The 18469-nt window shown below is 36.0% G+C and overlaps 1 pseudogene; it reads left to right on the top strand.

Moving 5' to 3' along the window:
* The first annotated feature begins 16668 nt into the window (after positions 1–16668).
* Positions 16669–17129, top strand: LOC114023790 (annotated as a pseudogene).
* Positions 17130–18469: the final 1340 nt, after the last annotated feature.

Below are 18469 nucleotides of genomic sequence, written 5' to 3'. Positions count from 1 at the left end.
TGAATGTCTTCCGGAATCAAAGACTGACCCTCCAGCCTTTGGTAGAACTTTGGTAGAACTATATACATATGCATGAATAAGTATGCATATGTAAGTGTGATCACAAAAATAATTATTATAATTTTGAAACCAAATTGCAAATATCTTGCAAGATATTTGCAATTTGGTTTCAAAATGAGATTGAAGGGAACCAGTTTTTAAATCAGTTAAACCTAGTTAATGAATATTTTTAATCATATGAGAAAAAATGAATGACAAGGGAATAAAATGCCCCAATTTTCTTTTCTTTGTAATCCTACTCTATGCCCTATGCACATGCTTACAGACATGATAGGGATAATTAGACTATTAGACTGTTTATTACATTTGAGTCTCAATTTTGTTTTGAAATTTTGCTTTTTGGATTTCCAAATCATGAAAAGAAAATAAATTGTTAATAAACCTGCCCTACTAATGGATGAAGCTATTCTTTTTATCTTAAAAAAAAATCGACCATCTGCTACAATGTTAACTGGTAATCAAACTAATTGAATTTTGAAAAAACATATCTTTATAATTCAACATTTTAGATAGTTTTCTGCCTTTCCACATATTTTTCCCTTTGTGATTCTCACTGTTTGTCTGTAGAAGTTATCAGATTCCAAGAGCAATGATAAATCAAATATAACTCCCAAGTCTTGTTCCACCTCTGCCCTTGTGGGGAAATATTCCTGCAATTTCTTGAGGCTGCTAATACTCTTGGTGCCTATACCAAAGTCCTTCCCTCAGCTTATTAACATCAGCTCAGTCTTGTTGGGTATTGATTTCAGAGGCAGCTCAACTTCATCCAGGATCAGTTTTCCAACAGTGTGCCATGCTCAACTACAAAAAATAGATTGATAAAGGCCTAAAATGCAGTTAGATTCCCAATACTTCTAAACTGTGATCTTTTACATTATCTTTCTAAAATAAAAAAAGAGATAAAAATGCCTTGAAAATATTTAGTAATTGTGAAGCAATAATGAAAGTAGAATATTATTACTGAAATGATCAATTGAGAAAACTCTGAATATTAATAAGATGGGAATACTTGAGCTACAAGTATTTGCAGGGTTTGCATGCAGAAGATGGATTATATTTCTTCCTTCTTGTCCCAGAAGGGAATGGGTAGCCACAGTAAAAGACCATAGACTTAGGCTTAATGTAAGGAATACCTTCCTTAAAAATAGAGTTGTCCAAAAATAAAATTAGCAGCAAGGGAGATAACGAGTTGTATTTCATCAGAGGAGGTCTTGAAGTTCAGCCCAGACAGTAAATTGTTGGAAATGCCAGAAAAAATGGATTCTTGTTCAGATACATGTTGGAATAGATAAACTCTGAAATAACTTCTAATTCTCACATTTGGTAAATCTGTGATTATGAATTCCTCTGGTGATTCACAGTCACAGAGGCATTGCCTTCTTTGGGCCAATGTCAGACCTGTGATGCATCAAGGTACATACTCTTCCTTTCCTCTCTCTCATCCAACATCCTGATCACATTTAAACAAACACCAATCATAGCCTTGAACAGGAAAAAAGAAAGGGAGGGCAGTATGTTATAGGGTCAAAAAAAGGAAGAAGTATCCATAACAGGAGAGGACTAGTCCACTGTTGCCTTTGAAACTGTTAATATTTTCGTGACTGAGTGTATATTAGTTTCAGATCTTTTACTCTTATTTTAGTACCAGCTAGGAGCTGCTTCCATAAGACAGACCCAACCAAGCACTAGACATAGGAAAAGCTCTCAGAAGAAGCTTCTGATGTTTATTTAACCAACAGTCACCTCCTGTCTATTTTCCCATCACCAATTTATATATAGTCTGGATGACATATAAAACAATTTTAAGAGTCATCTGGTTAAATTGGTTGTCTGCATGATTTCTAAATAACATTTTACATGAGTTCTTCACTATTCTTTGCAATACATAGTCTGCTAAAGGCTAGAATGACATGCCCTCCAGAAAAGGTGGGAAAGCAATTAGTACATGCTTTATTAGCTTTTCCAGACCTTCTCATTCTAGAAATGAACAGTCATACTTAAGTTACTTATGAATATCTTAAGCTAGCTTCTTGGCCAACCTCATATCACTAAATAATCTTGACCTCCTTTGTAGTTTATCCTGCATAGAACAGGACAACCAGATAGAATTACTCCTGGGTTTCCTAGTCCTACTAAAAGTAACCTATTCTTTTATATGACTTTAAAATCTAAAAAAACTTTTCTTCACAGTGACCCTGTGGGGTAGATAGTATGTGTACATCAATTTCTGTTTTTAGATAAGAAAATTGAAATTCAGAAAAATGATGTTATTTAATAGTTTTAAATATAGTTAGTAAGTATAAGAGGCAGGATTACCTAGGTCTCTCCTGGCTCTAAGTTAAGTGGTATTTCCATTACACCACACTGATGAGCACCAAAGGCAGGGACTTATCTGCTTGAAGTATTTTCTGACAAAATTTGCTTGCATGGAATAATCACCAAGGATACTGTGGGAAAAAAAAGAGACTCATACACAGAAACATCGGAAGATACATCTAGGGATACAGTGGGATATGAATTAAACTGAAGGAGTAGTAAGATTTTGTTAAGCTGAGAGGTAGAAGAACATTTCAGGATTGAGGATAGGCATAATTAAGATAAGAAAAATCAGAGACAATAGAGATGTGTGAGTAATGCTTTCCTTAAACATGTGGGAAGGGGATGAAGTATGCAAATGGAATGATCTTCAAAACATGATATTAAAAATGCCTTGTCCCTTACTAATTACTCCAATACAATTCAATAATCATTTATGAAGTGCCTACTGTGTGGAAAGCCCTCTGTGAAGTGATGGGGATATGATGAGGGGTAGGAGAAAACAGTTTCTGCAAGGATCATTAGGCAAGGACAAGAAGGGGAGAACACTTAAAACTGGTATGGGAGGTAGAAATGAGTAAAGATATCCTTTAGAAAGTAATATCTGAGCTATGATTTTAAGGAAGCTAAGGATTTTATAAAATGGGGATGGAATGGCACTGCAGTAAGGGGAGTAATCTTTGTAAAAGCTAAAAGACAGGATATGAAATATTATGTTTAGGGAACTGTAAGTAGGTCACATTTGCTAGCATGTAGATGGCATAAGGGGTAAATAATGTGACCAGTGTGAAAAGATCAGTTAGATACATGGTGTAATGGACTTTATGGGCCAAATGTAAAAGTATGTATTTTGTCCCAGAGGCAATAGGGAACCTACCCAAGTCAGTCTCACTGAACAACTGCTAGTCTAAAAATATCAATGTTTCAGACCTGGAAAGGACTTTACAAACCATCACTCCAGCTTACTCTGTATACATGCGGCCTCAGGCAGTGAAATAAACATCCCTACTCCAAGGTACAGTTTGTTTGTTAGTTTGTTTGTTTTTTACATTAAAGGAAAAAAAATAATCTCAGGTTCTAAATGAGGAGCTGAGAAGATATTTTTCATTATAGAGGAAAACCATTTCTGGATGCATTCATTTCTATGTAGGAAACAATTATATAATGTTATGAATTCATTGGGAATTCTGAATCATCATACAAAGAAATTCATTCCAACATTTTACAGCAAATAGATGCCAATATTCAGCACTTACATGATGATGTAACACTCTATATGGGAGGTATAGATTATCTCCACCAAGTTGACTGTGCCTATTTCCATGATGAAGGTCACTGGGTAGGTTTTCCAGAGTCAATGGGACTAGGTCACATCTACTCCATTACTGACAAAGTTCAAGAACGGATTGATGTGTATGTCACTATGTATGTCAGTGAGGAATAGGTCTATGGGCTAGTCTAATTTGGGTAGCATTGCTTTCCGTGCAATTTGTACTGGGGTTTGGTGTATAGACTACAGGAAGAACGAGAGTAGACTAAATATGGATGGTGACTGTCCAGCGACTGGTTGCTTGTATTTGGTTAGGCAAACTCTTCTAGAAACCATGATGAATCATAAATAAGCATGATGGTTTTTAAGTAATTAAAAAAATTGCCTGTAAATACCATCTTCATTCTTGTCTGTATTCTTTCTTCTAGATTGTAAGCTTGTACTAGGAATCTCTGGAAACTGATCTGTGTATAGTTTTTAGCACATTTACCATGCCCATATGTATAGTCCAGGATAATTAAAGACAGAAAAATAATTTCCAATTAATTTTGCAAATGGCCATCTACAGAGTCATGATAATTTATGGGGGTTTGTAATTCAGCAAGTAAATAAAACCAGTGACATTATTTCCTAGGAGAACAGCTCAAATCTATTTCAAAGAAAATGCCAATATTTCCCCTTGAAAATATAGGAGAAGTAACAATGGAGTTTCATTTTTTCATTCTGTCCCAGTGGGGAAGACTTTCCTGGCTATTTGATACTGAGAGAGGGACATTAATACTTTCAGTCCCATTATGCTATTGCATATCTGCTCTGATTCATTAAATGTTGCTTTACCCGCAGTAACTATCCATACCAAATTCAATACCAGGGAAGGAGTGGGTGCTTAGCGGAGAGAAAAAGTCAGCAAATTAATTCCGGGTCACTCACATAACAATCCTTTTGCTATTTTAGGGGCCAAGAGATGAGCTTATGAATTTTGCATTTCACATTCTTATGGATTAACATATTTTTCAAATGTCATAAATACCAAGATCCTTAATACATGTAGCAGCTGTGTTGCAACTATTATAATCATCCAGTATGGTGTATTCCCCTGTTTGCCTCAGTTTTTTCATCTGTAAAATGAGTTGGAGGAAGAAATGGCGAACCATTCCAGTATCTTTGCCAAGACAACCCCAAACAGGTTCAGAAAGAGTTGGATATGACAGAAAAACAACTTAACAGCAACAGCAGGAGCTGTGCTTATTACAGGCAGTTGAGATTAACAGAAAAGTAGCACTGCAAAATGTTATGGCTAAGAAGCACGGGGAGGCATGAAGAGACAGGAGGGGGTTGTAATTAAGGGTATCAACTACACTCAAATTCTTCATTCAGCACAATCTCCAGAAACAAGTTTTAAATCCTCATGGTCAGGTTTTAGCTCTTGTTCTCTCAAGAGAAGTTAATGAAAAACTGTATAAATTTGCTGTATCTTTCAAAGTATCCATTAAATATAGAGACATCACTTTGGGATGGATCTGGCATTATTGACTATGTTTTAGAACAGGAAAAAAAAAACTCTGCAACCTTAAATCTTATTGATCAGTTGTTGGCATGTTAATTGGCACTGGTCATTTTGTTTTCTTTATTACGGAGGTTGCTGTTTTTCAAATGTCACTGCTCAATTCAAACTGCTCTCTCCAATGTTACCACTGAGCCCTTAATTGCTAAACCCAACAAGTTTTTCTCAGATCTGACCCTTTTGGATGTCTCAGCAGCATTTGACAATACTGACCACAGCTGAGAGAAGGAGAGAAAGAGGAAGGGAGGGAAATTAAGGAAGAAGGGAGGGAGAGAGACAAAGAGAGACAGAGACAGAGAGACAGAAGGTGACAGAGAGAAGGAGAGAGGGAAGGATGGAGGATGGGGAGGGGAGGAAAAGAAGTAATGCAAATGATTATTCCTTTCAAAATATGAGAACACCACCAACATATCATTTCTCTTCCCTACTCACTCCTGCTCCTGTTCTCAAAGTTTCCTTTTTCTGTTGGGGCAACACCAGTCACTGGGATTCAACTTTACTAAGTAGCATCCTTGTCTCTTCTCTCCCACCCCTTCACAGTACCCTACCATTTAAAACTTATAGTTTCAATTCTTATGTTTAATTTCTTACATTTTTTTCTTTCGTGCCCCTCTTAGTGGAACTAGGAGAATGCAAGCATATGGGAAGAAGCAAGAAAATATTTGTTGTTTGACTTGATTTGAATTAAATGGATTAGATGAAGACCTTTGTACTAGTACAAGATAGTGCTGGATTTAAGAAAACTTGGTTCATATCCCTGCTCTGCCACTTAGTATCAATCTGAACTCAGGCAAGTCACTTAATTTCTCTGGGCTTATTTCCGCATTTATAGGAGAAGGAGACGGAGAGACAGACTAGATCCCTTTCAGGTCCCTCCCAGCTCTAACTCTATGAAACAGTGCTACTCCTCTCCAATGATACTTCATTCTTATTGTTGCCATAGAAATGATTATATATTTCATTACCAAAAGTGTTGAAATATATACTTTCTTCTGATAAAAATTGCTTTTCAAATAAAATACAATAAATACATTAAGGCACATTATTGTTATGGGTTCTGCTGAGAGGAAAATATTGTGTATGCTCATTCCTGGTTTTTATAACAACAGTGAACGTAAGAAGAGGACAGAGAAGGAAGAAACAAAAATGACCCCCATGTATTTCTTTGGGAGAAGACATCGCCATGTCTTGTTGTCTTTGGGAAGTATGTAATGTGGGTTCATTTTCAGAAAAGGAACTTGGCTCCTCACTTTGCATTTCACAAGGAATCCATCCAAATTCTATTTAGCTGATTGCATTGAATTGTCCCAACTTTGAAGTAAGTGACAAAACAAAAGAGCTTCTTTGGGAAGGAAAAAAAAAAGCATGTTCATGGGAAAGAAAGAAAAATAAATAAACTTGAGAGAATATTCTCTATTAACTCATTAGGTTATCTGTTTTTTTCTTACCTCTTATTTATCTGCAATGGACTGGAAACTTTTTCACTTTCTGCTTTCTGTTAGGGAGGGGGAAGCACTTTGCAAATTGTCAAGGAATCAGTAAACCTTAGTATTTTTATGACCTAAATTATAGAGTATATCTGGGCACCTAAAAGACACACATGCACATATACTTTGAGGGTCAGCTATAATTTATAATTGAAAATACATTCTATTTCCCAGCGTGCCCCTCATGCAATCATTCAGAGCAAATGATAATGTATTATACTCTAAATCTATAACCTTAGAAAATAAAAGCCCAGTTGATGCTTGACTTACAAGAGCAAAACAAGCTTACAGAGCACAGGTCTGTGTTGTTTGGCAAGTAGTCAATAAAACTGTACCTTATGACTTTCTCTCCTAAAGGTTCTAATCAAAACAATTTATTTCAGGCATGTAAACTCTGCTTTTCAGACGGTAGCTATTGTCAGTATGCAGTAGCAACATCAGCAAGAGCTGATGCAGTTTTTGAACTGAGAGTCCCAGAGCTCCCCCATCTGTCTAAATAATGGTTGGATTTCCTACTAGATCAATATACCATGTCAGCTGGAGTACAAAGATTTTTTTCATATTTCCCTAACCTTTACAATAGCAGTTTCAATGTAGCCAATCTTTTGCAGGCTAAATACAATATCTTGGAACGTTATACAAAGAATCTGAGGCTAGCAAGGCTGGGAGTGAATGAGATGCCACTACGTAAGTAAATTCAGAGACAAAGCAGGGATATAGTTTCATCCATTTCAAATCTTGCACGTCAGTGATGTGAATAAATTGTTCTTCCATGCTAAAATTTAGCTCAGTTGCCTTTTCTATGCAAAGCACTGGTCAGGAATAAAAAATGTAGTGAGGACTTAGCCAGGATTTATTGTCTACATGTAAGCATCTGGATACTGTTTTGGGGGTTTCCTAAATGGGCCCCCTTAGGTTCAGTAAAGGGGCATTGGAACTAAATAGGAGGCATTTGTCTTAATAAAACATATAACAAACTAGACATATAAAACATATAATAAACCTTCCTGGTGGAAGGGAGTGGGAGGGTGGAGGGTAAGTGTTTTGCTTTGTTTCTGCTCTCCAGTTCCCAACTGAGGAATAAAATCAAGAAGATGTTCTCCTTTTCCCTGCTATGGACTTTTGAGTTGCCTTGACTCACTGCCTTATTGTGGGACTCTCCTGATTGCTGTGTATCACTGCCCCTTAGTGGCCAGACTATACCAAACTTTCAATATCCAAAACGTAGGTACAGAGCTAAATAGGACATATTTTGCTCTCCACTTCCTTTATCACACAGCAGTGGGATGTGATTCTCTGGACACCTTTTTTCTAATAATGATTTTGATAACAAGAGATAACACTTAAGAACTATTTGCTAAACATTTGACTTCGAGCGGAGCCATAAATAGTTATTTTTGCAAGAGGAAAGCAGGGTCAGGTTTTGGGGGGTAGAATTTATGTGAGGAAAAGTCTCTGCAGCAAGAAGAATACCCTAAGGCAGTGATTTTTTATTTCCTCTAAATTTTGATATCCTAGAGGTAATGACCAGGTAATGTCCATCTCAGTATCTCAGTTGTTGTTCTGGCTTCAGAATCATGTCAATCTTATTTGCAAATTCAAGGAACTATGGAAATTATCCATCCAAACCACAGCAACCTTACTATCAGAGTGTGTATATGTGTGTGTGTGTGTATGTATACACATATACACATGTATATATACATATATGTACACGAAATATGTGTTCATTTTTTGTATATGTATACAAACACACACACACACACACACACACATATATATATATATATTCTTTATGTGATACACTAGTATAAATGAAATCTACTTTATTCCAGTCCAAGATGGTCATCATGAGATAGAATTTAGCTTAGAATTGCATATGGAACACAACTAGTGTTTACTTTCTGTGGTACTTATCCTTCTCTAATTGTAATTACAGCCAAGACAATAAGTGTATAAGAGCTTCTAATTACTCTATACATTGGGCATGGGTTTTTCAAGGTCATTTCCAAAGCCATTCATCACTTGGGATGAGCTACTTAGAAACAGAATATGCTTTTGTCTTAGATCAAGAATTCTTACATTCAAGAACATGGCAAGCCTCCTTGTTAGATAAATTCTAGGGAGTTGCCTGAGGCACAAAGAGGTCAAATAGCTTGCCTAGTAGTGCAGGGTTTGAATAAAAGATGGGAATTGTTTAAAATTCTAGTAAAGGGGAATCACAGACTCTTAGAGTAGCAATGGTCTTCAAAAGCCACCCAGCTCCCCCTGTGTCTGAAAAGAACGCCGTTTATAATATCTCTATCAGTCTTTGAAGATGTGTAGTGAAGGGTGAACTCACTCTCTAATAAGGCAGTGACTAATGGACCTTGAGGTAGCTGGAAATATGGGGAAGGTGTCTGTTCTTTTTTTTTTCCCTTACATCAATCCAAAATGTATCCACATACTTCTCCTAGTTATCATCTCTGGTTCCCAGCAGTGCAAGTTTATTCCTCTCCCCTATAATAGCCCTTCAAATATTTAATGAAAGACATCATATCCCCCATTTATTTAAATAATCAAAAAAGGCAATGCAAGTAAAATACTTTGTAAACCTAAAAGTACTTTAAGAATATAAACTCTTCTAGTACCTAATTTGAAGTTGTTATTCAAGTATTACGCAAATTTACGCTACATTTTCTAGAGTCTCCTTGCATGAAGTGGTGAGAAATGATCTTTCATTTGGAATGAGCTTCTATTTCTGCTGTTGCAGAACCTTTTCCACAACAGTGAAGGCCTTAGCCCCTCTTTATAATTAAAATGAGTAAAAATAATCAACATTGTTAATTAAACTGAACTGCCATTGTTAGTTCCTTGTTGACTTGTCATGAAGTCCAATCATGTGCTGAACTTGGTCCAAACATTTCAACTAGTTGTATGAGCATAATTTGAAGAGACCTCAAAGGTCATCCAGTCTGGTCCATTCATTTTACAGATAAAGAAGCTGAGGCTCAGTTACATAGGTAATGAGTGTCAGAATCAGAATCTGTACCCAGGTCCAATACTTCCATGTTCTGCTGTCTTCTACCATATCATCCCACTTGCATAAACTTAGAACAATGGAGAGTATTAATATTCTCCCAAACCCTGGATCTAGTATACAGACAAGTTTCATTAGAGTATGAAACTTGAAAACAGTTCTAATAACCATATTAGCCCAATAATTAAAAAAAGAAGAATTCTAAGCTCATCAACATTTTTTTTCCAGTTTTAAAAGAGGGATGATTGGATCCTCTGAAATGCAGGATCTACTTGGACAGAATTTAACTGATGGTATTGCATTTAAAAGCACTGTTTGCCCCAGTCACAGATTTCTGATAATTTTCTTAATATTTAAATATTTATTTAGAAAGTCATCCCACTAAATATAGTTAGTAGCATCTTCATATTTAATGCAAAACTTGTTTTGTTGTTTATCCTCAGTTCTTGAAGAAGACCATGACATCATGGAGGTGATGCCCTACATGCAAGTGAATTGGATTTAAGTGAGGCAGGGCTGTGCAAAGTCACCAGCTTAACTTTCTCCTCTAGAGCCATTTGGGTCCAGTGGCAAGATATAGATCAGGAGGACTGGAAATGGCCCTAGATGCAGTGGGAGATCTTGGCCTTTTTAAGAGACAGTGATGTTTAAGGAGAACAACCACATGTTTAAGAAACTGAGAAAATCCAATTTCCAACGTGGCCTTTTTTCTCTTCAGGAATGTACTATAAATATCACCTAAGAACCTCCTGTTTTCAGGCTGATGGGGAAAAATATTTGTTGTAAGGCACTTAAATGTATATAAAATCTCCTCATCCCTATTTGCCCTCACTCATAAAACCCAGGCCCACAGGGAGCACCAATTCACTTTAAGTATATAGTTATTTCTCTACATGGCTACAACATATACATTCTAAAAAAAAAAAACAACATATACATTCCGACTAGAGAATTGAGCATGTTTCTGTATCAAATGAACATGATGATTTTCCCCAATACAGAGTTCCATTTAATCCAAAATGGATGGAGGAAGGGAATTTCAAATATAAGAAGCTTCTCCTTGAGGTGCATAGCCTGACATTCATAAGCCAAGTCCTGATTTTAATGTTAATTTTATTTTTTTGGGTCCTGAAATCTGTTCTTTTTTCTTTCTGATTAATCTAATAGGTTTCAGTTAAATCAAACAGAAAAGTAATTGTGGTTTGCAGGGTCATGTCCATTTTCATCAGTTTTTATATATGTGTTCTTAGAATGCTACTGATATTATCCAGGTTCAAAGAAAGTAACATCTTTAAGTATAACACCTAGCAATATCTAGCATCATAGAGATAATGCAGCCTTCATTCTCAGGCAAAAGATTTATGACCTAATGGATGAAGAAAAATATTTCTGACCATTCCAAGGTGAGAAAGTCTAAAAAAATAGAAATGGAAATATGTATGGGAGTTGAATAATTTAACCTCAAATTACTGAAATGAATTTATGATTGAATGAATGGAAAAATTAACTCATATTAGTTACCTTTAGAAAAGATTATTTCATGATATTAAAGCTAAAGGTCCTGTAGGAGATTTTCTTTAATTTCCCAAGCTATAGAAACATACCTTATTATAATGACATCCTATATTATGAAAATCTTTCCATGAATGTACATGTGTTTTCTAAATTAGACATTATATTTTATAGCTGTATTAAAAAAAAGAGGTGATAGGGGATTAGATGTTTTTTTCTCCAATAAGTATCCCCAATAATGTCATCATGCTGAGAAAGAAAAACAAAGTCTCTAAAAATAATAAGTCTAGATCAAGTTAATAAAGATAAAATATGCACAGACTTAAAAAAGACATTTTCCAATTAAGGTATCATGATAGAATATGGATAATACTAATGATTTTCCTAATAGCTCTTTGACAGAAATGGACTGTTATTCATTCATTGCTCCTTTCAATAGCTATGCTTTGGCACTGAGACAGAAATTTTCTATGATTACCCATTATCATAAATTTCCCACATCTACCTTCTTGTGTATCTTTATATGTGTCTTAAATGAGTCTCTATGTATCATGCAAATAAAATTAGCTGTTCTAAGTGAATAGTTAATATCTCTGGTAAATGAACTTTTATACAGGTTTTTATGTTTTATCCTGAGTCATGCTTTTGCCAAAGCAGGCAGAAATCTGAGCTCTTAAGCCTTTTCTCTTGTCAGCAGCAGTTGCATGTCAAGCTCCCCAATTCCAACTAAAAGTCCTGCTATCAGGCAATTTTGAAGGCCACAAAACTTTAAGAACTAATATTAGGCTTACTGGAAAGTTCACGAGTTTTCTTCACCTGTAATACTTACTTTGCTTTTGACCAAATTGACTGATCTCTTTTGGAGATCTCTGCCAATTTTAATATTCTATCTCAGATTATGAAGCTTTGGCAAAGTCAGGTCATGTATACATTGAACTGAAATTGCAAATTTCATTATTGTCAAGGTTACCTGGTTGGTTAGTGGATAAGGTGCTGGAATTAGAGTCGATAAGACCTAGGTCCAAATACTACAACTGATACTTTTGCAGATGAGTGACCATGGAAAGGGAGCTGAACCTCAGTCAGATTTAAAGCTATCCTCTCAGACCTAATAGATAAGTGATAAGTGAATTTAGATATGCAACCAGTAAAACCAGTGATCCTTTATGTATCATTCTTTTGGGCATCTAAAATTATTTGACTTTTCATATGAGGATACTCAAATAACCTTTACATTTTGTCCACAAAAAAGACACAAACTGTGTTTGTCGGTAGGTCAGATTTATGATTCCTGTTACCTATGTCTGGCTTCACTCATAAATCACAAGTCCTCACAGAACACCAATTCACTATAGCCTTTATATAACATACTCCTCCAATAGTGTATTTACTGGTTAATTCGTCATTGAACAATCAATCAATAAGCATTTTTTAGGTACCTACTAAATGTGGGTTACTTTGGTAAGTGCTGGAATTACAAATACAATAAATGAAAAAAAAAATCCCTATCCCAAAGGAGCTTATGATTGATAGAAATGTCCAAATAAATGTGTTCTCTTAATGACCAAATTAACTAAAATAACCAATTCAAAGCTAGGTGGAACAAGTGGATATGACTAAAAGGGGGGGGGGGATTAGGGAGGAGACACGATCTCCCTAGAATAACATTATTCACACAGTGATTTCAACATAAGCTGCATTTACTTTAGATTGGGGCAATCTCAGGTATAAGATTTAGATACAAAAAGAAGCATTAGTCCAAGCAGAGTCAAATATACATTCCAATCAGAAGAAAGAAAATTAAGACTATTATTTAAATGATCCAATGAAAGTTGATTTCATTATTTGTTTTTGTGTAACCACTGACCTAAATTCTAAGCTTCACTAGATGATCATGCAATCATGGAGTGCAATTCCCCCTCTAATATGAGTAATAATAAAAATAAAGTGAAAAGAAGCTATGTGCTTTTAAAAGTATCTAAAATGAAAATCTCTTCATTGTTAACAGAATTTTTCCAATGAAATGTTTATGTCATCAAAATTTAGAGCTGAGATGGATGGATCTCTGATTTCTCTGCCCCAAAGGGAGAAGGGAAACATGTAGACAACAATAACTAGAATTACTGACATAGTTGTAACCACTGAGGAACAAAGGAATTGTAGAAAACCTTATGTTCATCTTTATCTTGCTTACTAGAGATTGGTATTTTCAGAACTATTTGAGTTACCTTAAATCATGGTCTAAGCCCGTCGTTTTATAGAGAGGAAGTTGTAGCCTGTCGAGGTAAAGACTTGCTTACAGTCACATTTCTATTAAGTGGTCAAGCCAGGATTCAAACTCAGGTCTTCTGATTCTAAATGTAGTATTCTTTCCACTGTCCCAAATAAACAAGCAGAAAAGGAACCTGAGTGGCTTTTTAAATTTTTTTTGTTTGACTGGCACATTTCCTCATTGCATCCTTTGTGCATGTGTATATTACAAACACACAAACAAACATACACACGCATACACCCACACATGCCCATGAACTTTATTTCTCTTTATTCAATCCAGATTAAACCATTACTGGATTGTTGGAAATCATACAACTCATTTTTACAAATGAGGAAACTAAGCCTTAGATGGTGTAAGTATGACTTACTAAAAGCCACAGAACTTATTAGTAGTGTAGAAAAAACTGAAACCATTCCATAAGTCTTTCAACTAAGCTATTCTGCCACACAAGATTAACTTCCTCATGCAAAAATTAAAGTCAAACAATGGAATCTCGGCCAAAGGACTATGCTCCTGATTTGCCACTCTGGGTCCCCAGTTTTTAGGAGCTTAAAACCAATACCAATAACCTGTACATTTTGAATCCAAATGGCTTGAGAATATGAAATGCAAAATGTATACTGAATACAGTTCTTTGTGTTGTTTTGCTTTTCTGTTGTGGTGATATTGCCACCAGCATAGAAACTGCCACAATTTCAGCATTTGGGAAGTTAGGATGAGAAGTGTGAATGCTTCATTTTGCTGAAACTAAAAGAGCAGATTAGAAAAAGACATAGACACACATGTATGCACGTACAATTGCCAAAACTGGAAAATAAGCCTAATTTCTGTCTTATTATTTACAATTTGCGTTATGATTTTTTAACAATGATGAGAAGAAAAAGAATCTTATCCACTAGGTTAATTTGCCTATGGTCTTCATATTTCATCAATGCATTGTGTGTCTGTGATTGGCCTTGCTGAGGGCAGGGACATGAACTCCAGGGCTTCTATTTGAAAAGAAGGCTCACCACAGTCTTCTCCCCATATCTCAACAGCTACACTGCTTTTGGACTTCTTAAGAGTTCCCTTTCATGTCTTCCTTCCTTTTTCATCAGAAAATCCCATCATCCTACAAGTTTGGATCTGCCTGGTATTCACATGTCATTAATATCCTCTGCTCCTCTGTTGGAGGGCAGGGCCATGAGTTCCAGATACTCTATTTACAAAGGGGCTCAGCACAGTCTTCTCACCATTTCCCAATAGCTACACTGAATGTGGACTTCTCCATCATGCCCCTGAGCCAGGCAGCTCTGCCTTCTTCACCCACCGCTCCTTGTTTTTCAGCTTCTTTTTGAGTGTTGTTTCCCCATGAGATCTAAAGCTCTTTGAGGGCAGAGACTGTCTTTTTGTTTGTTTGTATTTGTGCCCCTGACAGAGCACACTGCCTGGTATGTAGTAGGTGCTTAATGGATGTTTATTGACTTATTGTATGACTCTTGCCAAATGGGAGGAGCATATTTAGCTTACCTCCAGCATTTTCTATTGCAGTCTAGATGATATTATTGCATTTTGAATAGCTGTTGACTGACTTCTTGGTTGCAAGCAGAACAGTATAGTTCCACCATGTGCTGTGTAAAGAATGCCAGATTAGAGTTCCAAGTCCTGTGCTCGTAATCTGGGTCTGCCACTTCCTAACTGTGGGACCTGGGGTAAAGCCATTCCTTTCTCTAGGATCTATCCTTCTCATCTGAAAAATGAAGGACTTGAATGAGGTGACTGCTAAGATTTCTACTAGCTTTACATCTATAATCCTAGGACCTTGAATGGATCTAAGCAAACCCTCCCAGGGGATTAGTAGAGCTGGCTTGCCTAACAGTGGAAATGCAAAAGAAGACAATACATGGATCTCTATCGTGAGCCTTTCCTTTTATTGCCAGCCAAGTTGTGTGACAGGATAGTGCGGGAAATAGTGAGAAGACTGTGGGGAGCCCCTTTTTCAATTGACGGTCTTGGAGCCAAAGGCTCTGCCCTGCAACCAGAGGGCCCAATCAGAGGGGCAGAGGGCAATCATGAGATGTGAGGACCAAGGAAATGAATCCAGTAGGATTGCCAGCATATGATATACAATATAGGATTCTATGTGCCACAGCAGACCTCCCATTATATAATTAGTAAACCCTTTTTTTTTCATTTTAGACATTTCCTTTCATATCCTTTTTCTATTTTGATTACTTTCAGAGACTTAGTTTAGTAATACTTTAGTTTTACTTTTAGTTTTTAGTTTAGTAACTTAGTAATAACATTCTGGCCATTCTTTCTAGTACAGGTTGCAGCTTCTTCCATGTTCCTCAACACAAATGGTCCTATGGAGGAGAGGGAGGGCAGAAAGTTCCTTGCTCCTGGTTATTATTTTTAAAATCTCTCTCCGGCATCATCACTCAGCTATCTCTTCTTTGTGGTTCCCTCTAACCAAACTGAGCAAATGTATCCAACGTTCTTAGCATATGCAATCCTGGCAAATAAAGAAATGTTTAATAAATACTTTTTGACTGCCCTACTGACAAAAAGATACTTGAGAGGAGAAACTGTTCCATTTTGTCTTTCTTTCCCAAGACCTTGGTACAGTACTGCGGTACATAGTTGATTAAATGAAGCTAAATAGCACCTTACTCAAACTTGCGATGATCCTCAGCTGGTTAAGGGCAGACAAAAATGATGCATTTTATATATATTTTTTCTATTGGGAATATTAATCTTATTGGCATATACACATGAGCTGTCACTTAAAGTGATAATTTTAAGGAAACTGTTTTCTGTTAGTTCCCAAGACAATCTTCCTCATTTCTCAATGAGTTCAGTACCTGAATCACAGTCACTCCACCTTGAATCCTGCCATCAATATACGCACTGGTATTCCCTCAAACACCTTGATATCCCAGTTCCACATCAATACTTCTTCCTTTCATACCTTCCCAAGATGTGACTCCTTTAAATCTACACTCTTCTCTTAACAATATTGAATCTTTGCTTAACTATTTCAACTCTATATTCTCCTCTATTCTTGAGTCCCTTCAATCCTTGTCTTAAGGCCATTCATCCTTTGTCACATACCAACCCTGGATTAGCTCCACCAACTGTCCTATTCACATGCTGCTGAATAGATGTGTTGACAGGGAAATAAAAATGGCTGCAGAATGAATCAGGTCTGTGCTGTTCATGTGTCTGGGTAATATTTGTCTCTTAACTGTAGCAGAAGTGGTTTTTAACTGATCAAAATATTTCAGATTATGTAGAAGATAGATAGTGCAGCAATATCTACATATGAAATAGGAAACCCCCCTGATTATGGAGGGCAGACTTGCATGAAGAAACATGGCACTACCATGAATCATACTGCCAGGCAGATTACCCAAGAAGATTTGTTGACCTTTGATTATATGCTTTGTATGGATGAAAGCAATCTGAGAGATTTGAATAGAAAAGTTAATCAAGTTAGAAATTGCAAAGCTAAAATTAAACTTTTGGGAAGCTATGTTCCACAAAAACAACTTATTGTTGAAGATTTGTATTATGGAAATGACTTTGAGATTGTATATGAGCAGTGTGTGAGGTGATGCAAATCATTTTTGGAAAAATTTTGTTAAGGCTTACATTCATTTATTGCTAAAGGATAACAGTGATTGGCATCAACTTAAAAATGATGTATTTATATCAGTCAATGTGTTATTAAAGAGTAATAATGTACTGCATTTGGAGACCATCATTGTTTCTTCAATTTATTTAATGTTCACATATGTTCTAATTTTAAAAGGTAATGAAAATCAATCATTATTTTTGAAGGAAGGATATTTGATTAAATCAATTGTAATTGTCAAACTAGCTGGAACTTCCAATCTAAGCCTCAAATTTAAGAAATGAATTAATTATGTAGTGGAGCAAACTAAAATTTGCATGTGAAAACTAACAACACAATCATTTATTAAGAATGTTTGATAATTTTTTTTTCTTTGAGACAGCTTCATTTGTGTCTAGTTAGGATCTTTAACAGGTAATGAAAACATTTGCCTTTACATCCTAAACAATAGAAAATCACTGAGGTCATTGTGAAAGATTAAGGAAAACTGTATTTTAGTGCTTCAGCCATTATTTGATGGCAATAACTTAATGAAGAACAAATATTCTTTCTGTTCATCTTTACCATCTTTCAATATTTTGGCTGTTTATTAAAATAAATGTATCCCCTGAAAAAAAAAATGTGTTGAATGAGTCCATGACATTTTTGTTATCTAACATTTATTGAGCCCTTACTGTACAAAGGCAGTCACTTCACTCCTTTCCAACTGACTTCATTCCTTTCACTAAAGTGACAATTCCACCAATTTTCTTCTTTCTTGAGTTTGCCATGGCACAATCTTCCCTACCCCTCTCAGCTGAGGACTTTATCTAAAATAATATAATAGAAGCACTTTCCCATAAAATCTCTCTTCTCCCTTTCTTTTCTCACCACTCTCTTGATACCATCTCAAACTATCTCCTTTACTCCATTCTCCGAAGAAAGGGCCCTTCTCCTTGTCAAGGTTAATCTCTTCCATATGTACCCTTGATCTCATGCCTTACCAACTTCTCAAGAAGATTCCTCCTACTATTATATTTCCTTTCTCTCTCTCTTCAATCTTTCTCTCTAGCACTGTCTTCCATTCTGCCTAAAACATGCTGAATTCTACATTATGCTTTAAAAATTAACACTAGAGTCTACCATTTTTATTAACTATCATCCGATATCTCTCTTTTCTGAGCCAAACATCTTGAAAATGTTGACTATACTGATTACTTCTTCCTTCCTATCTGAACGCGCTTTCTCAGTTTGCTCTGTTGGATCCCTTATGACATGTAAAGTGTACACAGACCCCAAGGGTCTGTCTTAAATATCTGTCCTTTTTTTTGGCATTTCAACATTCTATCTTTTGGTGACCTTATAAGCTCC

Source organism: Vombatus ursinus, unplaced genomic scaffold (assembly GCF_900497805.2).
Source record: "Vombatus ursinus unplaced genomic scaffold, bare-nosed wombat genome assembly UNPS02014818.1, whole genome shotgun sequence".
Taxonomy (NCBI): domain Eukaryota; kingdom Metazoa; phylum Chordata; class Mammalia; order Diprotodontia; family Vombatidae; genus Vombatus; species Vombatus ursinus.
The sequence above is the reverse complement of the archived record's forward strand: the minus strand, read 5'-3'. Positions and strand labels throughout refer to the sequence as shown.